The following is a 22,093-nucleotide window of genomic DNA, read 5'->3' as shown; positions in this document are numbered from 1 at the left end:
TTCTGATATTGTTATGAAATTAATGTATTTTTTATATGGGAAAAACATGCCTTTTTTAGGGGCCAGAGGGTGGAATGTGCTGGTTTGAAAGGAAGTATGCCCCCTAAGAAAAGCCATGCTTTGATATAAATCCTGTTTCTTAAAGGTAGAATAATCCCTATTCAATACTGTATATTTGAAACTTTAATGAGATCATCTCCCTGGATGATGTGATTTAGTCAAGAATGGTTGTTAAACTGGATTAGGGGATGACATGTCTCCACCCATTTGAGTGGGTCTTGATTAGTTTCTGAAGTCCTATAAAAGAGGAAACATTTTGGAGAATGAGAGGTTCAGAGAGAGCAACACTACAAAGGAGAGAGTCCACCAGCCAGCGACCTTTGGAGATGAAGAAGAAAAACGCCTCCTGGGGAGCTTCATGAAACTGGAAGCCAGGAGAGAAAGCTAGCAGATGATGCCATACTTGCCATGTGCCCTTCCAGCCAAGAGAGAAGCCCTGACTGTGTTCGCCAAGTGCCTTCTCACTTGAGAGAGAAACCCTGAACTTCATCAGCCTTCTTGAACCAAGGTATCTTTCCCTGGATGCCTTTGATTGGACATTTCTATAGAATTGTTCTAATTGGGACATTTTCTCGGCCTTAGAACTGTAAACTAGCAACTCATTAAATTCCCTTTGTTAAAAGCCATTCCGTCTCTGGTATATTGCATTCCAGCAGCTAGCAAACTAGAACACTCCCTTTACTTTTATCATATTTTCCCAAATACTGTGCTGGTTTGAAAAGATGTTAAGTACCTTAGAAAAGCCACGTTTTAATCCTAATCCGTTTCTTCTAATCCCTATTCAGTATTGTACGTATGAAACTGTAATTAGATCATCTCCCTGGGGATGTGATTTAATCAAGAATGGTTGTTAAACTGGATTAGGTTGAGGCGTGTCTCCACCCATTTGGTTTCTAGAGTCCTATAAAAGAGGAAACATTTTGGAGAATAAAAGAAGGTTCGGATAGAGCAGAACGACATAGCCACAAGAAGCAGAGTCCATCAGGCGGCGACCTTTGGAAATGAAGATGGAAAACGCCTCCCAGGGAGCTTCATGAAGGGAAGTCAAGGAGAGAAAGCTAGTAGATGATGTTGTGTTCACCACATGCCTTTCCAGATGAGAGAAAAACCCTAAACATGTTCACCATGTGCCCTTCCAGCCAAGAGAGAAACCCTGACCCTGTTCACCATGTGCCTTCTCACTTGAGAGAGAGAGAGAGAGAGAGAGAGACTCTGAACTTCATCGGCCTTTTTGAACCAAGGTATCTTTCCCTGGATGCATTAGATTGGACACTTCTATAGACTTGCTTTAATTAGGACATTTTCTCAGCCTTAGAACTGTAAAGCAGCAACTTATTAAATTCCCCTTTTTAAAAGCTATTCTGTTTCTGTTATATTACATTCTGGCAGCTAGCAAACTAGAACAAATACATTACTATTTTTATAATCAAATAAAACATTTCAAAATGTTCCATTATCTTGAAAGGTGGGACAGCCCAGTCTAAGAGCTATAATCGAACAGAATATTTTTTTAAGTTAATAACATTTATGTTATCTAAAATTTTCCCCTTTACATTCAGATATAATTCAATGGCATTAATTATATTCACAACATTGTTTTCCAATACCATTATTCATTTCCAAAACTTTTCCATCACCCTACAACAGAAATTCTGTACCAACTAAGCTTTAACTCCCCATACCCTACATCTTCCCCAGTCCCTGGCAACCTGTATCATATTTTTCCCTTTGTGTGTGGTTTATTTCACTCAACATAACATCTTCAAAGTTCATCCATGCTGTTGTGTGTATTAGAATTGTTTTCCTTTTAGAACTGAATAATATTCCACTGTGTGTATATGTATATCACACACATATTTTGCCTATCCATTCATTGGGATGGACATTTTGTTGATGGACATCTTTTTACAATTGTAAATTATGTGGCTATCAACATCAGTGTGCAAATATTTGCTGGAATCCCTGCTTTCAATCCTTTTAAATATATACTTAGAAGAGAGATTGACAGGTCATTCGGTAATTCTACACTTAACTTTCTGATGAACCAAGTTGTTTTCTGCAGTAACAGTTTCATTTAACAATCCCATCAATAAGTGTTCCTCTCCAACACCTAATTTTCACTTTTTTAATAGGAGCCACTCTAGTGGGTGCGAAATTTTGTCTTCTTACGGTTCTGATTTGAATTTCCCTTATGGCTAATGATATCCAGCACTATTTTCATGTGATTGTTGGTCATTGGTATATCTTCTTTGGAGAAATGTCTATTCAAGTCTTTTGCCTATTTTTTTAATTGCCAAATAAAACATTTTTAAAATGTTAAATTATCTTGAACAGGTGGGACTGTCTAGGCATAGAACTATTTGTATCTATTAACAAATACAAATTAGAATTTCAAAAATTTTCCACTGTGGCTATATGAGACTTCTTCTGTGATGTAGATTTGTGTTTCCTATAAACATGCACTTCTCAAATTAGGTTGCATATACTCAAAACTGCCTAGGAGAGAGAACAATGTAAAAATAGAGCATCTTTTTTTTCTTTGTATATACGTTATTTTCACAATTAAAAATTAGAGTATCTTTCTAGAGTAAGTTTACTTGAGTATATCAAAATTCATATAATTTTAAGAAACTTGTTCCCTCTCACACATTTCCATGTGGAGGAACTTCCAAAGGAGTTATTGTTGTTTCTCCCAACCTCTCCCCTCACTCCTCCCAGAACTGTGCATGGATGGCTCAGTCCCATTTGGGCTCTTGTCGTTGGATCTGTCTATTTTTATTTGCTCTTGCCAAAGGTCAGGTCTGAATATTCCAAGCTGCCTATGACTGGGCGGATAATTATGCTAATTCAAAAGTGAAATATTAACAAACTTAATTTACCCAAACTAAAGTTACTTTCTTCAGTGAACTTTTCCAGTAATAAAACTGATCTCAAATGAAACTACTAGTGAAACTGATCTAAAATGAAACCATATCTCTGAGCTATCAAGAATCTAACAAGAAAATTATTTTTTAAAGGTAAAGAAGCACTATATTTTATAGAATCATCTAGATTGCTAATTTAATTTACTCTAAATTATAAATTATAGCATGATAGCAAAACAAGATAAAATCCCACTCAAAATTTTATGCTAAAACCTCACTTTTAGTGATGCCCCAGTAAGTCCCAGAGTGATTTGAACAGTGAATAAAAAGTATTTTCAAAGTCCCCAGAATGGCAAGAAAGGGGGAAAATTCAACCTCCCCATGTGGAGAATTCCTGATATTCTCACAAGCAGTAGGAACAACCAAAGCAATAGGCTGAGCCCTCAATCTTGGGGTCTGTTCATATGAAACTTATCCCCACAAAGGATAAGCTAAGCCGACTTAAGATTAGGCCTAAGAGTCACCCCCAGAGCCTCTTTTGTTGCTCAGACGTGGCCTTTCTCTCACAGCCAACATGACAAGCAAACTCACTGCCCACCCCCTCTCTATCTGGGACATGACTCCCAGGGGTATAAACCTTCCTGGCAACATGGCACAGAAATCCTAGAATGAGCTGGGACTCCGCATCAAGAGATTGAGAAAACCTTCTTGACCAAAAGGGGGAAGAGAGAAATGAGATAAAATAAAATGTCAATGGCTGAGAGAATTCAAACAGAGTCGAGAGGTTATCCTGGAGGTTGTTCTTATGCATTATACAGATATCACCTTTTTAGTTAAGATATATTGGAGAGGGTGGAGGGAAGTGCCTGAAAATGTAGAGCTGTGTTCCAGTAGCCATATTTCTTGAAGATGAATATATATGATACAGCTTTCGCAGTGTGACTGTGTGACTGTGAAAACCTTGTGTCTGAAAGCTCCTTTTATCTATGGTATGGATAGATGAGTAAAACATATGGATTAAAAAATAATAATAGGGGAACAAATGTTAAAATAAATTTATTAGATTGAAATGCTAGTGATCAATGAAAGGGAGTGGTAAGGGGTATAGAAAAAAATAAGGGAAACAAAGGCTAAAATATATTGGGTAGATGGAAATACTAGCAGTCAATGAGAGGGAAGGATAAGTGGTATGGTATATATGAGTTTTTTTCTTTTTTCTCTTTATTTCTTTTTCCTCTTTATTTCTTTTTCTGAATTGATGTAAATGTTCTAAAAGATGATCATGGTGATGAATATATAACTATGGGATGATATTGTGATTCTCAATATCACATTATTGGCAATTATATACCAAGAATGGAATGATCATACTTTAAGAATATTTGTGTTTGTATGTAGTTACACTTAAAAAAAAATTAAAACAAAAACTTCACTCTTAATCGAAAAGCAAATTAAAGTTACACCAAAATACCACTTTTAACCTATTAACTTTAAAATTTTTAACAATGTAATACACCACTTTGAGAAATACACATTTGCACATATGGCTGGTGGTAATGTTCACCTCAATTAAGAAAAGTCTGACAATAACTATTAAAATAACCAAGTGACCCAGCAATCCACTCTTAGGTAATTTTCCCCACAGATACAGTCATACACTTGCAAGATGACATGTGTTACAAGATTATTCCCTATAGCATTATTTATAATAGTAGAAATTTGCAATAAATTAAGTGTCCATAAAGAGGGAACTGATTAAAGTTACAAAACCATGTATATAGTCAGTCATTTGTGGTAAAATGAGAAGCACAACAGACAGATATTACATTTGCTTACTGCTTTAAAATATATATATATTTGCATGGAAAGCATACATATGGAACCAAGGGTTATTACCTTATTTTTTTCTTTTTTATGACTGTTATATCATTTTGGTGAATTGATCCTTTAATTAGTATATAGCGTCCTTCTTTGTCTCTTACGATGTCTTTACATTTAAAGTCTATTTTGTCGGATATTAGTATGGCTACCCCTGCTTTCTTTTGGGTACAATTTGCATGGAAAATATTTTTCCACCCTTTCATTTTCAATCTATTTGTATCCTTGTGTCTGAGATGAGTCCCTTGTAAGCAGCATATAGACAGGTTATACTTCTTAATCCATTCTGCCAATCTGTATCTTTTTTTTTTTTTTTTTACATGGGCAGGCACCGGGAACCGAACCCAGGTCCTCTGGCATGGCAGGCAAGCATCCTTGCCTGCTGAGCCACCGTGGCCCCAATCTGTATCTTTTAATTGGTAAGTTTAGTCCATTAACATTCAGAGTTATTACTGAAAATAATAACGTTATTATTTGGACCCACCATCTTATCTTTTTTATTTTATTTGTCAGAGCTATATATTCTTTTCCCTTTCTCTTTTTATTCTTTAAGTTACTCTTACTGGTATTCTTCAATTCTGTGCCCTCCTCCAGACCTCCTTCTCCTGTTTTTTTTTTTTTTTTCAGCTGGCAGACTATTTCTTACAGCGCTGGTCTCTTGTTGACAAATTCTTTCAGGACTTGTTTGTCTGTGAAAACTTTAATCTCCCCCTCAGTTTTTTTTTGGCACGGACAGGTTCCAGGAATTGAACCTGGTCTCTGGCCTGGTGGGCAAGAACTCTGCCACTGAGCCACAGTTGCCGGCCCATTCTCTCCTTCAGTTTTGAAAGACTGGGTACAGAATTCTTAGCTGGAAGTCTTTCTCTTTCAGGATCTTAAATATATCATACCACTGGCTTCTCGCTTCCATGGTGCTAGTATAGTACTCTGAACTCAGTCTTATGTGGTTTCCTTTGCATGTAGTAGATTGTTTTACTCTTGGCACTTTCAGAATTTTCTGCTTTTCTTCAACATTTGACAGACTGATTATTATGTGTCTTGGGGAAGGCCTATTTGAATTAATTCATTTGGAGTTCATCATTGGGCTTCTTTGACTTGTATATTCATGCCCTTTATAAGGATTGGGAAGTTCTCCCCCCTTTATGTCCTCCACTTATCTTCCTAGCCCTTTACTCCTCTCTTCTACTTCTGGAACACCAGTGATTCTTATATTTGTGTGCTTTGTTTTGTCTATCATTTCCCTGAGATTCAATTCAAAACTTTCCAAAGCCAGATATCCTGTCCTCTATGTTACTTATTCTTACTTCTGTCTCTTCAAATCTGGTGTTATGTACTTCTAGTATGTTTTCTATTTGGTCCACACAGTCTTTAATTTCTATGATATCGGCTATTTTTCTATTTATTCTTTCAAATTCCTCTCTATGCTCTTCTACTGTCTTCTTGATCTCCTTATGTCATTAGCCATCCCACTTATTTTATTAAGTAGAGTTAAATGAACATCTTTGATTAGTTGTTCCAATGCCTATGTCTACTCTGGAATTTGGTTGTTAGGCAGGGTTATATCTGTCTGCATTTTGATATGCTTAGTGATCTTCTGTTGTTTTCGATGTACGTAAATTTACCCTATTTTTTTAAGAGGAGGGAAAGACCTGAGCAGTTGGGCAATGGGCTGGAAGGAAGATTTTTTAATGCACACCTTTTAATATTTTTTTGATCAAATGAACATATTATCTATTTCAAAAAAATATTTCTAATTTATTATATAACATCTACAAAATTGACAAAGACAATATTCTTTGTAGAAATGAGGGTACAGATTCAGGCCATACATTTAAAAGGCTTCTATCAAGGATAGTTTACATGTTCCAGAAGCAGCTCTTTGTGATATGTTATCTCATCATTGTAACATTCTCATTTCTTCTCTCCCTCTTTCTATCTCTTCTTTTCTTTGCCTCTTTATTTCTTCTATTCCTGTTCCTTTCCTTTTTCTGTCCTTTCTATTCCTATGACATAGGGTTCCAAGCTGCAGTCAGTAGCAGCCATAAACTTTAGTTTATCCCCTCCAGGGACCTTCCAGCTAATTTTAGGAATACCAGTGGTAGTAAACTTCAAAGGCAGTCAAATTCTAAGTATAGGGAGACGGTGAGTGGGAAATCATGCTTTGTTACAATCTCCAAAAAAGAAAATCCTTCCTTTCCCAGTAAACTAAGCTTATAAATTTCCTAAAACCCAGTTGGTAACGCCAAAATGCTAATGTGACTATTTAATTGGACAATTTAGTTTTAAGTTAAACCTCAAAAAGTCTGGACACAAATCATTTTATTAGGCACAATACGTGCAAGGGACAGTGATAAGCTAAGGAAGAATACAAGGCATTCTCTTCTCAAGGTAGTAGAATTTACATCAAGAATATTCACTATAACTTCTAGTTCCACAATCAAACAAAAACAGAGTATACCAAATAAAAATAGGAAGGGCAGATACAGTAAACCTGTAATGTAACATTCAGAAACATCTTTTACTGAACTGGTGTCTGGCTATAAATACAAAGAATACTACTACCAACTTTTGAGACTATCCATTGAACAAATTTATACTGAACTCCTGCTCTCATGAAGCTTACTATTTGGTAAAGGAGCCTCCATATATATTTCAGACATCCTCTATAGCATAAATAAAATAACATGCAAATAAAAAGCAGCTATAAACACCACAGTTTTTATTACTACTATAAAATGCAAAACAGTACAAAGCTTAAAGACCCAAATTATCATAGTACATCATGCTAAATAAATAAGGCTCCCAATACAAATAAAAAGATTTCTATGCAAGGCAAAATAAGCCAGAGCCAAAAAAATAAGCCAGAAACAAAAAAACAACAGTGGTATGGTCTCCTTTAGAAAATGTTTCTAAGAAAATAGGGGCATAGACCATAAACTTTTATGGAAGACACATTAAGTTCAGAGAGGTAATTATTATTTCTGGATTTCTAGAGGCTGTTATATATATATATATATATATATATATATATATATATATATATATATATATATATATATAATCTGATATTTAGAGATAAGAATAAAGCCAATCAGGTTGGGGTTAAAGTAACAGAACACAGAGGTAAGGAAGACATTGTATTTTAAAACTACACAAACTCTTTGAGATCAATGGAAGAAAGGTTTATTTGGTCTGGAACTGAAATTTTCTGTAGCACACAATCTAACTCATTACATCTGTATAGCTCATCTGAACAACTGAAACAAAGAAAGAGGTCTTTTAATCCTGTGTAGACTAATTTAATGCCTGGATACATCCTAGAATATATTAAACAGATAATCAAAAAGCATTGGCAAAGTCCCTTGAGGGATGGGAGAAAGAATATGGAACTATTAAACCTTACCATCAGAGAATCCCTTAATACTGTGTAAAACTTTAGGGACCTAAATCATAGGCCATGCCCTTGATCCTGAGGCTTACTCTTGTGAGGCTTATGCAGGTAGAGGAGAAGCTTAGACTACCTATAGGTATGTCTAAGAGTTACTTTTGGAGGACCTTTGTTGTTGCTCAGATGTGGCCTTACTCTCCCTAAGCCCAACTCTACAAGTGAAATCACTGCCCTCTCCCCTCTATGGGACAAGGTATCGGTGGCAGAGAGAGTTCAAATAGAGTCAAGAGGCTATAGCTAGAGGTTGCTCTTATGCAAGCTTCAGTTAGATATTGCTACCTGTCATAACCTGCCAAACCCCAACCAGGACCATTCTCGCCAATCCTAAAGAACACCTAGGGCAATATATAAGATTCAACAAGGGTTCCAGGCACTAGAGCAACTTTCCGGAAACCTACAACCTCCAGAAGGGTCCCTGAACCAGATAAGTCCTGAAACCTAGAGGGCCCAGCCTCACCAGAACATCAAATAGTTTCATCTCCCTACCCCTTATTAGTGACAGACCCTTCCAACATGAAAAGTTGGAATGTCCATAGCCCAAACACCCCTAAAAATGGAAAGTTCAAAGGTGATGGTGGAGTTATACAAAGAAGATAGGATTTAACACATGTATATGAATGCTGAATCATTAAATTGATATCTTTTAGTCTCCAGTAGAGCAGCTAGAAGTAAAAACCTAAAATTGCAGAATTATAACCCCTACCAAACCTGAAATATGTTCTATAGCTAATTGTGGTGCTATGTTTTGAAATTTACTGCTTTTTTGTATATATGTTATTTTTCACAAAAAAAAGAAAGAAAAAAGTCAACTGTGGTGATAAAAAAATATTTAAGCCTTCTAGCCTCCTATAATCTGGAACAGCTAGAAGGAAAAATCTGAGAGGATCATATCGTAGCCCAAGACAAACTCTGGGATCTGTTCTGTAACTACCTGTTTAATAGTGCTTTGAAAACTATTGCATTTTTATTTCTTTGTTTTGTATATATGTTATACTATACAATTAAAAAGTTAAAAAAAAAAAAAAGATTCCTGTGCGAGCCTCAAACAGAATTAGGTAGACACTCTCTACTGAAATAAGGAAGCACGTGTTCTACTGCAATTTATACATAGAAAATTTATACCCAGGAATAAATGACTTTACCATTCTGAGTAATAAAGGCTCTCAGACAATCTTTATTTTTCTTAGTAAAATTATTTTATTTAGTGATAATATCCATTTCCAACAGCTTGAAATAAAAATTTACATGGCCTTCAACTGAATTGTATGTCACTTTCTTTTGGAATGCCCTCTTCTCACTGAAATAATTTCTAAGCAATTCTATGCTCAACTTTCTGTTTAAGACTGATATAAGGGGTTTGGAAAGGCCACAGGTCACTGTCAGGTCTCAGAAAGAAAATTCTAAGAGCAAAAAGAACTCTTGACGCAGAGTCCCCTCAGTCCCCTTCCTCAGTGTCCTTGGCAGGTCCAAGGATCCAGATATAAACCTGTTACAAGACCCCATCCAAACAGGAAACAACACACTACCTAGTAGGTACTCTTCCTTCTTGGCATCACTGTCTCTTTAAAACACAGCTCCCAGAACAAAGATCCGGAGCCATTTTCTCTTTCTTCCTGCTGGCTTCCCAGGTGGGAGCCAATTTCAGGCTCCTACCTGCTTTCTGCCTTTTGCTCTCCCACCTGCTTCCTCCCTGCTTTATTCCTTCAATAAACCTGTTAATCTTTAACTCACTGTCTGTGTGGAATCTTTAATGACTCAGTGCCTAACAGTTATCAGCTCTAAGAGGTAGCAAATTGGTCCTTGTTTTGGAAAATTCTCCAAGTATTTATCCAGAAATAGGTGTTCCTGAAATTTTGAATTATAATTTTTAAACCAGCTTCATTGTTATTTGGGAACTCCCACAGTTTTGCCCTGTTTTGTCCACTGGATCATCTCTTCAAAACCATTCTGAAAGGGCTGCTGATTTACTGTGGCTACTATGCCTAGCAAATTCCACATCCCAAAATGAAGGGGATATCTATTTCAGATGCCTCTTCAATAATTGCCTTTTGATACAGAAAATATTGTCTCTTCCCCCTGAATATGTATTTTTAAAACTTTTTCTAAAATCTTTTCCTCATCAATGTAATTTTCTGATCCTTCCTCAAATTAAATCAAATACTCGTCTCCTATTAATTCTAGTTGAAGTCAATCAGGTAACTTTGATATATGATATTATGTTACTGAAACTAACTTTCTGTCTTTCTCCATCTTCCTGTGCCCTCGAGTCTTCTTCCTGTTGTGGTAGCAGCTTGACTGAATGCCTGTCAAAAGGGAGACACTCTATGACTGCAGATGTAGCAGCCACTAATTCAGAGCAAAGATACTCATTTCTCTTCTTTGTTTTATCTTCTGTGGCTTTTTGAAGCCTACCAGTTGTAGCCTCCAAAATTTTAAATGATCTTCTGTTAGGGAGCTTTGTTGTTTGGTCATTTAGTGTGCTTGATTCAACTTTCATGCCCTTAATAATACTTAATAAATATTTTTTTCATATTTTCCTTCACATTGTCTTGGCTCTTTGAAGTTTCCTTGGAAATCTCATTGATGGAACAGACTGCTCATCTTTCTTACTATAGATCATACTGTTAGTGCCAAAATATATCTTTGGATATTATTTTTTGTCTGGGCTATTCCCTGATGAGAGGCGAGTAGTAGAATCATCACTGGGGACACCTCTAGACTCTCACTGGACAAAGCAGGGAGGAAACACCCACAGGTTGGATCTCTGAGATTCAAGGATACATCATGGAAAATGCCACTGCACTGGGGATGTGGTCCAAACCATTCTTTACCTAATATTTTTATGAGAAATCTACTGAAAAAATTGTCACCTTTGGGGTGTAATTATAATATATAATTTAGTATTCATATCTACACATAAAGCCAATCAGACTGAAAGATCTTTGAAGTCAAATGTTATCCTAAAAGTGATTTTGAGCAGTGTAAAACTCAACTCAGGTCAAGGTAGCTGATACTCCTCAATGTCTACATAGCGAGGGGTTGAGAATTAATGTAGTTCAAAAGCAAAACCAAAAGAGTTTTTAAAAGACATTATTTCCCAGAATTCTATTTAATGAACATCTACCTCTAGGACCTAAATTATGTGACATATCTGAAAAGGGCTAAAAAGATTAATTTGCATACCATACAAAAACCATATTTGTATGGTTTTCATACAGAACTTCTATGGAAAATATGAATTCAAATTGGTTGTGTTTAGACCTGCAGAGCAAAAATAAGAAATCAGGGTAACAACCTCCAAATGGGTCCCTGGAGGACACCCCCTTTCAACATGAAAAAGTTAGAATGGGAGTGTCAGATCAAAGGAGATGGCAGAGTTATAAGAAGGTAGGGTTTAACAAATAAGTACGATTGCCGAATCATTATATTGATATTTCTTTTAGTCTCCAGTATCTTAGAGAAACTAGAGGCAAAAACCTAAAATTGTAGAACTGTAACCACACCAAACTCTGAAATCTGTTCTAAATTAATTGTTGTGATGTGCTTTGAAATGTACTGCTTTTTTGTATATTTGTTATTTTTCACAAAGTTGATTGTAGACGATAAGTGCACAGCTGTATAACCAAAAAAAAAAAAAGAAATCAGGGTACACCATAATAAACCAAATCTTACTCCGCAAGGCTTGGTATACCCACTAAATTTTGGAACAGTATTTTACAGTTCCTTAATGCCTATAAATTGTCATTCCTGTGTTGTTATCAGCATCCACAGGAAATTTCAGATAGAGAAAACAAAAAGTAGAGGACAGAAGTTTTTATTCAACTTTCCTCCATACCCTAGAGAGAAAAAGCATTTAGTTTTTTCTTCAAATAAACCTCAATAGAAGTAGTGAAACCTCTGTGACAGTGAACACTAGGTTATATTTAAGCAGATCTCCTTTCCTCATTTGTAAATACATATGTTTCCTTGTAATAGGGTATTCAAAGCAGAAGATAACCAGGCCTGACCACAAAAATTATTTCTATAATACAGATTTGCAGACTTCTACCCATTTACCCAAGCATAACTATTTCTAATGATGAAGAGATCTGCCACTTCATTCATAGTGGTTTGTCAGCATACAGCTCACAAAATAAGAATTAGCAGCTTTCAGGCCAACTGCATATCCTGATTTGTTTTTCAGTTCCTCCTTTGGAAAGTTCCCTTCTGTCCATTTTAATAAACAGGAGGCATATTTTCAAATTAGTAAATTTCCCTGAAAGCTGATGTGAAGGATATAAAATAATGGGAATATGCACATTTTATAAACGTTGAATACTCACTAAGAAAAAGGAAGGACCCAGAATTAAGAAATTTATCTTCTCTATAATTTATAAGCAAAAACTACAACCTATCAGTATAAATTACTCTGGAAAGAAAAAAATCTAAGTGTAATCTAATAAATTCACTTCTCAAATTTGGTTTTTAAAAAAGTCATCATCTGTGGATTTGGGCCCTCTACATGATGCCTGATGAATGCAGGTGGCTGAAGGATGTACTGATGGAGAAGTAGATTGGCAAACAATGGTGTATACTTATGAACAAAGGTTGTGCTGCTGCAAAAAGGAACAAAGTTGGGAGGCATGCAACGATGTGAATGAACATGTGGGACATTTGGTGAGACAAAATAAGTCAGAAGCAAAAAAACAATGTTATGGTCACCTTTAGAAAATGCTTATACAAAAACAGGGGCCTAGATTGTAAGCTTTTAGAGCAGACACATTAAGTCCGGAGTGGTGATTATTATTTCTGGATTTTGAGAGGCTGTTTTATATATATATATATATATATATATATATATATATATATAATCTGATATTTAGAGATAAGAACAAAGCCGAACAGGTTGGGGTTAAAGTAATTCAGAAATAGGGGTAAGGATGACATTGTCTGTATTTTAGAACCACACATACTCTTTGAGACCAGTGGAAGAAAGGTTTATTTGATCTGGAACTGAGATTTTCTATAGTGCATAATCTAATTCAACCTATCTGTACAGCTCATTTGAACAACTGAAACACAGAGAGCACAGAATGAGAAAGAGGCCCTTTAATCCTGTACAGATTATTGTAATGCCTGGAAACATCCTAGAGTATATTAACCAGATAATCAAAAAGTATTGGCGAAGTCCCCTGATGGAGGGGAGAAAGAATATGGAACTATTAAACCTTAACATCAGAGAATCCCCTGATACTGTGTTAAACTTTAGGGACACCCAAATCAATAGGCCACGCCCTCAATCATAAGGCTTACTCTTGTGAAGCTTATGTAGGTAGCATAGAAAGCTAGACTACCTATAGGCATGCCTAAGAGTTACTTCTGGAGGACCTTTGTTGTTGCTCAGATGTGGCCTCAGTCTCTCTAACCCCAACTCTGCAAGTGAAATTATTGCCCTCCTCCCTACATGGGACATGACATCCAGTGGTGAAAGTCTACCTGGCGACATAGGAGAGGACTCCCAGAGATGAATCCAGACCTGATACCCTGGGATCCACAATTACATCCTGACCAAACAGGGGAAAAGAAGTGTAATTAATAAAGTATCAGTGGCAGAGAGAGTTCAAATAGAGTCGAGAGGTTACTCTGGAGGTTGCTCTTACGCAAGCTTCAGGTAGACCTTACTACCTATCATAACCTGCCAACCCCCAACCAGGACCATTCCAGCCAATCTTAAAGAACACCTAGGGCAATATATAAGATTCAATAAGGGTTCCAGGCACTAGAGTAACTTGCCAGAAACCTACAACCTCCGGACTGGTTCCTGGTTCAGAAAAGTTCTGAAACCTAGCACAGCCTCTCCAGAACATCAGACAGTTCCACCTCCCTCCCCCGTATCAGTGACAGACCCTTCCAATATCAAAAATTTACAATTGCCATAGCCCAAACAACCCCAATAAGAGGTATGGAAAGATTAAAGGTGATGGTGGAATTATTCATAGAAAATAGGACTTAACAAATGAATATGAATGCTGAATCATTAAATTTATACCTCTTTTAGTCTCCAGTATTTTAGAACATCTAGAAGTAAAAACCTAAAATTGTGAAATTGTAACCCATGTCAAAGTCTGAAATATGTTCTACAACTAATTGTGGTGCTATGCATGGCAATTTATAGCTTTTTTGTATATATGTTATTGTTCACACACAAAAAAAGTCAATTGTGATGATAAAAAAGTATTTAAGCCCTCTAGCCTCCTATATTCTGGAGCAGCTAGAAGGAAAAATATGAGAGGATCGTATGGTAGCCCATGACAAACTCTGGGATCTATTCTGTAACTACTTTTTGAAGAGTGCTTTGAGAACTATTGCTTTTTTATTTCTTTGCTTTGTATATATGTTATACTATACAATTTTAAAAGTTAAAAAAAAAAGTCATCATAAGATATTTTACAAATTCAACTCAGGCTCTCCCTTTTTTCTGATTCTTTTTCATGATCCTCCCAAAAGAAGCATTGGACCTCCGACTTTCACTGTTCTCGGGATGCACATTAATTTGGAATTTTACAGTGTTTCACACACAGTTAAGACTTAAACATATTTGATACATGAGTTGTAACACTAGTAAACGTGAAACCAACAACAGACTAAACAAGTACTTGGATTTATCAGTAATTATTCATTCCTTTAAAGAGCTTATCTGCTGTTAGTACCTCAGTGGAACTACCTAGGAATAAAAGCTCTTCCACTTACTATGTAACTTTAGCCAACACGTTTTGATTTCTGCTTTAAAATGGGAATAATGATACCCTACCTTTCAACTCAACCTTCCTCCATGAGTTGTGAGGATCAAATACAATAAAAGTGAAAACTTCTTAGTTTTTGATAGTATGCCTTCGATAGTATGAAGGCAATTATCCACTGATTTGCAACTGTGCTGATTCGCAACTATTATGTACCCCAAAAAAGCCATGTTTTAATCCTGATCCAAGCTTGTGGCAGAAGCTGTTTCTTTTAATCTTGATTCAATACTGTAGCGTGGAAGTTTTTTATTAGATAATCTCCACAGAGATGTGTCACACCCAATTGTGGGTGTGACCTTTGGATTAGATGGAGGTATAACTCCACACATTCAAGGTGGGTCTTGATTAGTTTACTGGAGTCCTTTAAAAAGGAAGACACTTTGGAGAAGCTTCAAATGCAGACGCTTGGAGAACAACTGCTTCAGAGATGAGAGAGACATGGATGTATGGGGATGCCTCGAGTACAGACAGACAGCAGATGCCTAGAGACAGGCAGAGCCCAGCAGATATCACCATGTAACTTTCCATGAAATGCTAAGCAAACCAGAACGCAGAGTTGTATCCTGGAGGAGATAAGTGAAGGCCCATAGACCTTAGAGAAGAAACCATTGGCATCACAAGTTGGAAGCAACAGAACTGAGAACAAGGACCAGCAGACGCCAACCACGTGACTTCCCACCTTATAGAGGGGTTCTGTACCATATCAGACCTTCTTGAGTGAAGGTAACCTCTTGGTGCCTTAATTTGGACATTTTCACAGCCGTAGAATTGTTAACTTGCAACTATTAAATTCCCTTTTTAAAAACCATTCTGGGACATAGCCCAAATATCCCTAAAGAGTGAGTGAAAGACCAAAGTTGATGGTGGAGTTATAGAAAGGGTAGGGTTTAACAAATGAGTACGATTGCTGAATCATTTTATTGATATTTCTTTTAGTCTCCAGTATCTTAGAGCAGTTAGAAGTAAAAACCTAAAATTGGGGAATTATAACCCAAAGTAAACTCAGAATTTTGTTCTATAACTAATTGTCGTGATGTGTTTTGAAATTTATTGCTTTTTTGTATATATTTTTCACAAAAAAGGAGAAAAAAGTCTATTGTGACGATGAAGAAAATAGATTCCTTTTAGCTTCCGGCACTCTGGAGTAGCTAGAAGGAAAAATCTGATATGATGGAATGGTGGCCCATGACGAATTCTGGGATCTGTTCTGTAACTATGTATTGAAGAATACTTTGAAAATTAGTGTTTTTCTTTCTTAGCTTTGTACATATGTTATATTATACAATAAAAAAAGTTTTAAAAAAGCCATTCCATTTCTGTTATATTGCACTCTGGCAGTTTTAGGAAACTAATACAACATCTAATGTACCATTTCTCTACAGACCTGTTGGATATGCCACTTAAACGTTCCAGCAACTTATGTTCAACTTACCTAAAACCAAATAAATCATTTGACTACAAAAATTTGTTTCTCTTCCAGATTTTGAAACATTTCAAATCTAGATGTTTAGGGTCAAATTTTACTCCCTCTCCTTACCACCACCTTCCACCAAATCAATCGTCAAGTTCTGTCCATCTTCCTCATAAATGGTTTCCTTCTTTTCAAGCCTACTATCCTTCCCTTTGTTATCTTTAGGTAATATGAGGTCATTGAAATTGATCACTCAGTTGCTGTCTCTTTTTCTCCAACAATCAATGCAGTCCCAAACTCATCTTTGGAAATGAATTTCCAGTTACCTACCTCAACACTGGTTGACAATCTAGAGTCCGTTATATTAACATCTGCGGTAGGCAGCTTCCGCCATCGGTCCCAATGAGCCCCACCTGCTGGTATTAACATCTTTGTGTGGACTGAACCTACTGACTTTCTTCTAATGAAGAGTGTAAAGTGATGGGTTACAAAAGACATCTGTCCTGTTAGCCCTCTCTTGCCCTCTCACTTCCTCACTCTGATGAAGCAAGCTGCCAAGTTGTGAAACACTGTGGAGAGGCCCATTTGACCAGGAACTGAGGGAGGAACTCATCGGCTCATAAGGAACTGAGACCTTTGTCCAATAACCTAAAAGAAAATGAGCTGAGTTAGCAGTCATGTGAGTAAGTCAGGTAGCAGATCCTTTCTCATAGAGCTCTGAAATTACTGTAGTCTTGTGAAAGATCCAAAGCCAGAGGACTGAGCTAAGCTGTACCCAGATTCCTGGCCCACAAAGAACTTGTGAGATAAAAAATGCTGTTTTAATACAAATTTTTAAAAATGTAAATTTGCAGATTTCTTTGGAAAATGTCTCTTTTGTTGGACCATTTAATAAATGAATGTTACTGCATAGTCTGCTTGAGCTTGTGTAAGTCTTTCACCCTCCTGAAACAATAGGGAAACAGAGTAACAACAACGGGGAAAAAACCCTCAAGTCTGACATTAAAAAGAAAAGGCTGGGCAGCGCAACAGTGGCTCAGTGGCAGAATTTTCACCTGCCATGCCAGAGACCCAAGTTTGATTTCCAGAGCCTGCCCATGCCAAAAAAAAAAGACAAATACAGCATGTCACATCATATTTCAAGATAAATTCCAGATAAATTAAAAAGTAAATATACTCAGCCTCTCCAGAACATCAGCTAGTCCCATCTCCCTACCCCCATATTAGTGACAGACCCTTCCAAATGAAAAAGTTAGAATCAAAACCACACCTCTAAAGAGAGGGATAGAAAGACCAAAGGTGATGGCAGAGTTATACAGAGAAGATAGGATTTAACAAATGAATATGATTGCTGTATCATTAAATTGATATCTCTTTTAGTCTCCAGTATCTTAGACCAGCTAGAAGAAAGCACCTAAAATTGTGGAATTGTAACCCATGTCAAACGTTGAAATATTTTTTACAACTAACTGTGGTGCTGTACATGGAAATTTATTACTTTTTTGTATATGTTATTTTTCACCAAAAAGAAAGAAAAAAAGTCAATTGTGGTGATAAAAAAATACTGAAGTCTTCTAGACTCCTATAGTCTGGAGCAGCTAAGAAGGAAAAATCTGAGACAATTGTATGGTAGCCCAAGACAAACTCTGGGATCTGTCCTGTAACTACTTGTTGAAGAGTGCTTTGGAAACTATTGCTTTTTTATTTCTTTGCTTTGTATATATGTTATACTATACAATAAAAAAGTAAAAAAAAAAAAAAGCATAAAATTGATGGATGAAAAGTAGGTTCTAAAATAATACGTACTATATGATACCATCTTATTAAATATGTATGCAGAAAAAAAGCAAATCAGTGAAAGAAATTGATAAAAGAAACTGCATCCAAGAATAACCGATATGTTAGGATTTCAGGGATGATTATGATTACTGAATCATTATGTAGATATTCATTTTTTACTTTCTGATATATTAGAGTGGACAGAAGGAAATATCTGAAATTTCTGAACTGTAATCCAACTGTCTTGAACTCTGATAATGACTGTATAGCCTTTATCTTGTACCCTTCTGATGGTGAAAACCTTCATCCCCTTTAATTATTATTATTTTTTTTAACTTTAGAGTCTTGTAATCACAAAGGCAACTGAATGCTAATGGAGGAACTTGAATCATCTCAGACCTAACCATGGACTTGTTCTTGTAATGTTTAGTTTGGTTCCAGCATAGTTCCACTTCTTTACATCTGTAAATTATTTCTTCCTATACTTGCTATTGAGATGGTGGCTCCATCTCCCCCTTGTTTCTGATTATATTTGTTGAAATAGTAACATCCATCTCTTCTTGTTTCTGCTTATATTTGTTACTGAAATGGTATAAATTGTATCTCCCCATGTTTGAATCCATAAAAACCTTGAACTCCTTAGACTCAGGGAGACAGAGTTTTAGGCCTGTAGGCCCTCTGATGTCCTGCTTCACGCCTTAGCCTCCTCCTCCCTTTGAAGCCCCGGTGTCATGAATTGGCTATAATACATATAGAGCAGAGAACCCTTTGCTTTTGTCCGGTATCACAAGGCAGTAAAAAAAAAAAAAGTCACTGGGACAAGTATGAAAGGGAAATATTTCACTACAATTTTTTACCTTTGGAAATTCATACTATATATACATATATATCCTATTAAAAAAACAAATATTTGTTTAAAAACAGAACTCAAGGATAGTAACAAAAAAAAAAAGTTGAGCTCTACTAGAAAAATGAGTAAAACATACAAGAAAATATTTTACAAAATAAAAGTATAACTAAACCTAAAGAAAAATTAATTCAAAATGGATCAGAGACCTAAATATAAGAGCTAAAACTATAAAATTCTAAGAAGAAAATTTAAGAATAAACCTCAATGACAATGGATTTGGCAATGGTTTCTTAGATGTAATGCCAAAAGCACAAGCAAAAGAAGTAAAAATTGAATGATTATGTTTCATGAAATTAAAAAACTTTAATTTTTAATTAAAGTGCTGCCAACAATGCGATCAGAAAGTGAAAAGACAATTCACAAAATGGGTGAAAATATTCACAAATCATATACTTGATAAGGGACTCATACCTAGAATATATAAAGAACCCTTATAATTCAACAATAAAAAGACAACCCAATTTAAAAATTGGCAAAGGATCTAAGTAGACATTTCTCCACAGAAGATGTATAAATGCCACAATACATGAAAAAATGTTCAATTTCATTTGTCATCAGAAAAATGAAATCAAAACCACAATAAGATAACACTTCACACCCACTAGGATGGCTAAATTAAAAAAGACTGACAATAACAAGTGCTGGAAAGGAGGAGGAGAAATGAACGCTCATATAATGTTGGTGAGGATGTAAAATGGTGTAACTACTTTGGAAAAGTTTGGCAGTTCCTCAAAAAAGTTAAACACAGAGCTATCATATGACCCAGTAATTCCATTCCTAGGTATAAACCCAAAAGAAATGAAAACATGTGTCTAAACAAAACTTGTACGTAAATGTTCATAACAGCCTTATTCACAAGAGCCAAAAAGTAAAAATAACCCAAATATTCATAAACTGATAAACAGATAAACAAAATGTGGTATATCCACACAATGGAATATTATTTGACCATAAAAAGGAATAAAGAACTGATGAACCTTGAAAACATTTACTACGTGAAAAGAAAGTCACAAAAGACCACATATAACTTCATTTACATGAAACATCCAGAATAGGCAAATCTATAAAGACAGAAAGTAGACAAAATATAAATTATCTGATATAACTTTCTTTGAAAGTAATTTGCCAATATATACCAATAATAATTAGAATGCTTGTATTCTTTGATCCATATATCCTATTTTGAAAATTTATCTTCAAGAAAACCCAAACAGGAAGGGAAAGGGAAGCAAAATATATTAATAAAAATATACATTTCTAAAGAAGATAAAGTAAATTATTCAGTCATGGATTGAACAAGTCTTCTTGACCAAAAGGGGAAAGAAAGAAATGGAACAAAATTAAGTTTCACTGGCTGTGAGATTTCAGAGTCTAGAGGTTATCCTGGAAGTTATTCTAATGCATTATATAGATATCACCTTTTAGTTTGTGCTGTATAGGAGTGGCTAGAGGGAAGTATCTGAAGCTGCTGATCTGTATTCCAGTAGTCCTGATTCTTGAAGATGATTATATAACTATATAGCTGTTACAGTGTGACCATGTGATTGTGAAAACTTTGTGGCTGATACTCCCTTTATCCAGGGTATGGGAAGATGAGTAAAAAAATTAAGGACAAGGGGGTACAAGGGTAGTTCAGTGGTAGGATTCTTGCATGCCATGCAGGAGACCCAGATTCAATTTCCGGCCTGTGCACTTCCCCCCAACCCCCAAAAAGTTCAACAAATGGTGCCGCAATAACGGGATAGTCACATGGAAAAAAGAATGAAATATGACCCCCATCATACAGCATAAAAAAAAATGAAGATAAAAAATAAGGACAAAAAAATAAATAAATAATGGGGGGGATAATGGGTAGACTGCAATACTAGTAGTCAACGAGAGGGAGGGATAAAGGGTATGGGATGTGTGGGTTTTTTCTTCTTTCTTTTTATTTCTTTTTCTGGAGTGTGCAAATGTTCTAACAGTGATTATGGTGATGAATACACAATTATGTAATGATACTGTGAGTAACTGATTGTATACTTTTGATGGACTGCATGGTGTGTGAAGATATCTCAATAAAAATATTTTAAAAAAAGAGAGAGAAAAGGACTTGGTTGATTTTTATTGTTGTTGTTGTTTTGTTTTTAAAAGTCTAGATACTTTGAGCCTGAGGGGAAGAGGCCAAGACAATGGGGAAAACGGCTTGATCAATATTCCAGAAGGCAAGAGGGTAAATTAGATTGAACACTAGGTAAAAGGATTAGCCTTGGACAGGAAAGCCACTTTAAAATAAAAATATATGTCAGTATGTAAATGCAGTAATGCCATATTTATTCTTGGTGAAGAGTTCCACACGAGTGAATTTTGCAGACACTTAAAAATTTTTTCCCTTCAAGCATTTAAAATTTTTTTAGCAATTTGCTTTGAAATTGTTCACCACTGTATCACAACATTTTCTGCCTTCTTAAACAGAGTGCGCTGGACAAAATTTACCCTTTCCTAAAAGATTTAAATCCATTGTGATTATAATTATTGTACTAGGAAAAAATATAGCTGAATCTGCATTTGAATTTTTCAAATCTTCTTTATATGTCCCACATTATCAGTTGCCATTTCTTCTGTTACATTTTACTAATGACCTTCTTTTTCATTTGTACTTCCAGTAGATTCTGGCTTGAAGATTATATAACCATTAAATAATACCCTAAATAAGGGATTATTGCATTCTGAATGGAAGTAGAGAAGTAAAGTGCATGGCTTTATGACAACTCTCTCCAGTGCTAAAAAGTTTCACTTTTCAATTCACTAGAAAGACTGGATTTCAAAGAGCTGAGGATGTCAGAAGACCGAGCTCTGAGTACTTGAACTTTTACTTTATCTTACTTCCCTAAGTTATATCAAAATATCCTTGCCAAAGTAACTGATAACCTTATATACATTGTTAGTCTGAAACCACGCATATATACACAAAAAGCATCATGC

The 22,093-nt window shown here is 35.7% G+C and overlaps 2 protein-coding genes and 1 pseudogene across 4 annotated transcripts in view; all 3 read right to left on the bottom strand.

Moving 5' to 3' along the window:
* The window catches only part of OSBPL11 (oxysterol binding protein like 11), a 137,749-nt gene that overhangs the window by 113,623 nt on the left and 2,033 nt on the right, over window positions 1–22,093 (bottom strand). Inside the window, exon 1 of one of the 2 annotated variants that reach the window (XM_077118060.1) lies at window positions 16,771–16,880. The exons of the other annotated variant lie outside the window; for it this stretch is intronic. The gene's annotated coding sequence lies outside the window, so the exon portion shown is untranslated. Of the gene's footprint in view, window positions 1–16,770; window positions 16,881–22,093 lie in introns of those variants that run through there. 2 annotated transcript variants of the gene reach the window in all.
* Window positions 7,877–13,030, bottom strand: LOC143648282 (small ribosomal subunit protein mS31 pseudogene; annotated as a pseudogene).
* Window positions 17,000–22,093, bottom strand: part of LMLN (leishmanolysin like peptidase) — a 271,959-nt gene continuing 266,865 nt past the window's right edge. For both annotated transcript variants that reach the window (XR_013158484.1, XR_013158486.1), the window contains one exon: window positions 17,000–17,088. The gene's annotated coding sequence lies outside the window, so the exon portion shown is untranslated. The remainder of the gene's footprint in view (window positions 17,089–22,093) is intronic.

Source organism: Tamandua tetradactyla, chromosome 10 (genome assembly GCF_023851605.1).
Source record: "Tamandua tetradactyla isolate mTamTet1 chromosome 10, mTamTet1.pri, whole genome shotgun sequence".
In the NCBI taxonomy this organism is placed as follows: Eukaryota; Metazoa; Chordata; class Mammalia; order Pilosa; family Myrmecophagidae; genus Tamandua; species Tamandua tetradactyla.
The sequence above is the reverse complement of the archived record's forward strand: the minus strand, read 5'-3'. Positions and strand labels throughout refer to the sequence as shown.